Raw genomic sequence first — 6002 nt, 5'->3', positions numbered from 1 at the left:
GCAAAGTTGTCACTAATGATTTTTTTATTTTTTATTTAAATAGTGCCGACCTCAAGGTCGCCGCTAATGATGTTTTAAATAGTGGCGACCTCAATTTCGCTGCTAATAATTTTTTTTTTTTTTCTCATTTAAATAGCGGCGACCTTAAAATCGCCGCTAATGAGGGGTCATTAGCGGTGACTCTATGGTCACCGCTAATGAGGGGTCATTAGCGGCGACTCTGTGGTCACCGCTAATGATCTTTTAAATAGCAGCAACCTAAAGACCCCTCATTAGCGGTGACCCAAGACCCATGTCAAACTATTTTTGCGATGAAAAAGAAAAAAAAAAAGTTCATTAGCGGCGACCCTAGTTGTCGCCGCTATTTAGCATTAGTGGCGGATTAGTATTGGCCACCAAATAGCGGCCTCATGTCGTCACTATTTGTAAATAGCTGCGACTTTGTACTCATTAGGGGCAACTTTGAATCACCGCTAATGACTTTTTTTCTTTTAAGTGAATATATTAATATAGCATCTTGAAATAGGGTAGCAAACATATGTGGTTCATCTTCTTGAAAACACAATCCTCAGCACACCTTCTCCTCATAACTTGCATGCTAAGCACTACCACTCGCCAAATAGTCAAATAGGCATGGTGAGGGAGCACCTTGGCCTTGTCGATAAAATTTTTTTTTTTTTTTTTTATGGACAAATTCAAGCCAATCTTACTGCATTATTGTCAGAATAAGCAGAAGCACACTGTTTGATGCAAGGGCCTCATCATGGCTAGTGATGAGCTAGTCTTAGTAGCTCATAAACCTTGGATCTAGTCGCATAAAAAACTGAGATAGCTTCAAATTTGATAGATGACATTTTATTTTGTTTTTAAACTCTGCTGCTTCTGCCAGACAAAAACTTTTGGGTGACCAAGACCAAACCTTGGGGTGGCCAAACACAAAACCTTGCAGGGGCCTTGGTATAAAACTGCAATAGTTAGAAGAAGTTTAAAAACTTAGGAGTTGCTAGGGTCCCCCACCTTGCAAGGTGGGTCCGCCCCTACACTTACATGAGACACCATAAATTTCATACATATTTCCACGAAGGAAATCAGCCAAAATGTCGAAAATGTATGCTGTGGACTAGCAAACTATCTGCCCTTAATTGTGCCATCGTACGCGACAGTAGTTGTGACCGTAGAAGAATTGCTAGTGCCAGCATCAATGCTAAAAGATTGTGTAGAGTTAGTGACCACGTACTTAGTCTCTTCTGTCTTGAGATCGACCTTTTCCTGTGGATTTTTTTTCATATTTCTCAAACCCTCGAGCTCCATTGCCACCTCTTTCATAGAGGGCCTATCCTCTCCTCTTACACTCAAGCACTTTTTTGCAAGATTAGCCACTTCCTTTAATTCCTCAATATTACCCTCATTTACAATGTGATTGTCAAGAATTTGAAGTAGACGATCCTCAATCACCGAAGAAACAAAGTACATAGCAAGATTTCTTTCACCTTCTGTCTTATCAGACAAGATTGCCCTCCTACCTGTCAATAACTCCGCCACAACAACTCCAAAACTGTAGACATCACTTTTTTCTGTTAGTTGGCCACTATGAAAATACTCCGGGTCTAAGTACCCGAAAGTTCCCTGCACCAAAGTGTTTACTTGTGTTTCATCAAGAGAAATCAGCCTTGAAGCTCCAAAGTCTGCCACTTTTGCAGTGAGGTTATCATCTAAAAGTATATTTGCAGTTTTTACATCTCTATGAATAATTGGCATAGAAGCTTCAGAGTGTAAGTATGCGAGTGCTCCTGCACTTTCCACTGCTATCTTCATACGGTTTTCCCATGAAAGTGAGAATAAGTGACTTTTATAATGAATGTGCTCAAAGAGAGTCCCATTTGTGATGAATTCATAAACTAGTATGGGCACTCTTGTTTCAAGACAACAACCCAATAGCTTAACCACATTTCTATGGTTGATTTGGGTAAGTAAACACACCTCGTTTATGAATTGTTTAGTTTGGCTACGATCAAAAACTTTGGACTTCTTAATGGCAACCGCTTTGTTACCTGGTAATACTCCTTTGAAAACAATTCCATTGCCTCCTTGGCCAAGAATTTTACTCTCGTCGTAATTGTTAGTGGCCTTTTTAAGCTCTTTTGTACTAAAGATTTTTGCTGGCTCTACAGACCCTTCGAAATTTGAGAGTTGTTGTTGTAACATTAAGCCCCCGTTTTGTTTGAAAAATTTCTCCTTAAGCTTGATGAGCTTTCTTCTTTTCAATCCCCAATATATCCAAGAAGCTCCAACGAGCAATACTAAGAAGCCTATGCCAATACCTACAGATGTAAAAACATGCATTTGGACCAAAATGAATACCATCGTCTTTGTTACAACAGATGCATTGAAACAGTTGAGAACCAAATATATTGCATTTTGAAGATAATAAGATGCCTATGTCAAAGCTTGTGAAATGTCAACTACAGTCTTTAAAACACTTTTTCTTTTTTTTTTTCAAAAAAAAAAAAAAAAACCAAGATTTGAGTCATTAAAGACCTAGTCGAGTGCTGCTTCCACTAGAGGGATGCATCATACAAAAACCTAAAGAGAATTGGTTGATCATCTTACGGACTCCAGCCTTCAGACTTCTCTTAATTAAGTTCACGTCTCCCAGAGCTTACACCTTCTGTTCCTGTGAGGTTGGTCAAACCATCCTTAAGAGGTTTCACGGGTCGTGGAACCACTCATCTAAGGGGTGCTAGGGTGGTCCAACAACCAACAACCTCCTCCACCCTCAATTTTTAGCTTCACCTTTTTGTTTCAATTTTTTAAAACATTTTTAAGAAAACTTCATTTAAGCCTTCCAAATTTTTATCACCTTTTCAATCACCTCTCAAAGGTATAAAATAAATAAATAAATAATCAATTTAGTGTATTCAACGTTTAAAAATTTACAATCTCACCCATCATTATAATTTTTTGTTAAATCCTAATGGAAGCCTTGAAAATTTTCAAAATACCCTTTCTTAAAAAAAATAAAAAAGATAAAAAAGAAAGAAAAGAAAAGAAAGAGAAATGGTCAATGGGTCACCAGACCCACCTTGTGACCGGGTTATGCGGCAAGCTGTGGGCCACCAACAAACTCACTTTTTTAAGATAGGTTTGTAAATTTATAAAGTTTACAGCGGTAGGCATATCACTCCAATATGACTTTAAACCCTAATGGGAGGAGTGACATGGCAAATTTATTAAAGTTTGATACATTAAATCAAAAGTTTTTGAATTTTAGGAAGAGTAATTGCAAAAATAATTAAAATTCACAGAATTAAGTGACGTTTTTCCAAGAATTTTATAATGTATAGTTGATATTTCAAATGGCTTTTATTAGGAAATCTATTGAAAATGCAATGGAAGAATTGAGTGAAAAATGACTAAATCCTAATATTACCTAAAATGGCCCGGATTGACATTTGTTATTTTTATTTAAAAAGTTCTTTTCTCCGCATAAGCAAAAGTAGTGTCTAGGACTTTCAAATGGCAAAAGAATGGATGACCTATTTTTGGATATCGGGAAACTAAATCCCTTCATGGAATAAATTTTTTATTTTTTATTTTAAAAAATAACTGCTCCCAAAAAATTATAATACAATTCTTATATATTTATATATACTTACCGAGTAAAAGAGGGATACTCCTATAGCGGGTGACTATAAGACGGCACCCTGTTCCATTTTTCATCCCATCACCTTCGTAGCCCTTGGGACAATCACACTTGAAACTCCCCGGAATGTTGGTGCAAGTCGTATTGCAGGGATTTGAAATTTCGCACTCATTAATATCTGAAACACAATACATTAATATAGTAGTTATATAAAGGAACTTGTAATATTCTTGTTCAAATGAAAATTCACCCCCACAAACTAGGGAATGCGATCCTCTCGATTTTAAAGGAAATTGAGAGGCACCAATTTAGTAAAATAAAAGAGTAAAATGGTCTTAAAAAAATTAAAAAGATCATTTTGTCCTCCTATATTGTACTAAGTACTAACCATTTCTTTCTATTTCCTTTGGGACAAACTAGCTAGTAGCATTCTCATCCGTCTCCTTAAATTTATTTCCTATTTTAGCTAAAAAAAATCACAGATCTTTATTTTAATTATTTACTTTTCCAAATCACCTACGTTTGGCTCTTCAAATTAAGGATCTGCTTTCATTATTTTATTTAAATGTTATTTTTAAGATTTTTTTCTTCAATTTTTTATTCTTTGTAGCTCCAACGTTTCATAGATTTGAAGATTTGTCAATTTCTAATGATATATTTTTGAAAATTTATCTTTCTCTAAGCATCATATTTTCAAAATTTATATTCCTCATCATCATCAATTCGTAAGTCATTCGTATATCACTACGCAATATAAAGAAAAGAAAAAATAAAAGAAGGAAAAAAAAAAAAAAAAAAAAAAAAAAAAACAATATATCATTACCTTTGCAATCATTAGAGAGATATGGGTTCCCTTCATAACCTGACCGACATATGCAACGATACCCAGGACCGTTGGGGGAATTCTCACATTCACTATGCTCTGCATTACATGCATAGGTTGTCGAATTTTTCTGAGCATCTGGGCATGTCTCCTTCCCAACTGCCCAATCAAGCACAAGCGGAAGAGTCTTTCTGTTCTGGAAATTTATAAGATCCAAGGAAGAAAAGTTGTATGCTTTTTCTTCTGCTATAAAACCGAAACTACATGGATTGAAGTCGCCTACTTTGGAGTGGTGGTTGAAGCTCCTGAGGACCACACGAAAATTCTTCATTCCATGTGGAATAGAAGTTTGGCAACAGCCAATCCCAGAGCAAGACCCGTTAACCACACTGTCAATTTTGGAACAGACTGATATGCATCCAGTCGCAAAATTCTGCTTTTCCAATGTACCTCTAATAATTGCATAAGTGTCGCAACCGAGTGCAGTGAACTTGTTCCTCGTATATGAGACAGAAAACGTTAGCAGACTGAGCTCGTAATTATAGCTGGAGGTGGTTTCGTTGTTGGGGCAATCATGGCCAATGGGGGTTGTGACTCGCAGTTCACCATCCAATGATATGTTTAGGACTTTTATATGGCCGCGGCGCAGAAATGGTGTTGAGTCATGACAAGTGATGAGAAAAGCTGGATCGAGGTAACAGCCTTCGGTTGTTCCAAATGGGTAGGGGATTTGAAGCGATCCACATGTTCTGATGCAGCTTGAATTGGTGGGTTCTGCTGCTGATGCTGATGCAGCTAATGCTGCTAAAATTATGGCCTCAAGTAGCCGTTGTTGTTGCACAAGTATTCCATGCATGCCCATCACTTGCCTTCTACTCTTTCTGTAAAATTTCTTTGTGCCTGGAAAACCTTGAATGGCCTCCTTCGATCCCTTTAGGAAAGAAGCTAGGCAAGTATCTCTGCAGAGCGCACTTCAGAGAGCTTGATGTAATATGTCGTTAATTGGTGACGTTTAATGTTTGTAATATTACTCATGATTTTCCCCAAAAGCCTTAAACCACCACGAGAGTAGGGCCTTGTAGCGCCCCTGATTTTAAAAGTCTTATTTTATAGATATTTATTTAATGATATATTATTCATATTAGATAATGATATTTATTTTTGAGGAATTTATTAGATCTTATGAATATTATAGGAATGAATATTGATTTAAGGTTATTATATCCCCAGATTTTAAAAGTTTTATTTTGGAGATTTATTTGATGATATTAGGTAATGATATTTATTCTTAAGGAAATTTATTAGATTTTATGAATATTAAAGGAATGAATATGGATTTGAGGTTATTAGATCATGATGTTTGATTTTATATGAGAGATTATATCTTGATTATTTTATTGGGAGATTTAAGAGATATGATAATTGATTATTATAATTTGGAGTATGATTATAATAGTCGTGATTTAATGAGGAATTCATTGGTTTAAGATTATTAATGGAAGTTAGGATTTTATTAGATTTGGTTTATTAAATTGG

General features: G+C 35.9%; 1 pseudogene; it reads right to left on the bottom strand.

The window, feature by feature from the left end:
- Positions 1-1128: 1128 nt before the first annotated feature.
- On the bottom strand, positions 1129-5328 carry LOC132185389 (wall-associated receptor kinase 2 pseudogene; annotated as a pseudogene).
- Positions 5329-6002: the final 674 nt, after the last annotated feature.

The sequence above is a fragment of the Corylus avellana genome, chromosome 7 (genome assembly GCF_965113065.1).
Source record: "Corylus avellana chromosome 7, dhCorAvel1.hap1.2, whole genome shotgun sequence".
Classification (NCBI taxonomy): Eukaryota; Viridiplantae; Streptophyta; class Magnoliopsida; order Fagales; family Betulaceae; genus Corylus; species Corylus avellana.
This window is presented reverse-complemented; position numbering and strand designations above follow the sequence as displayed.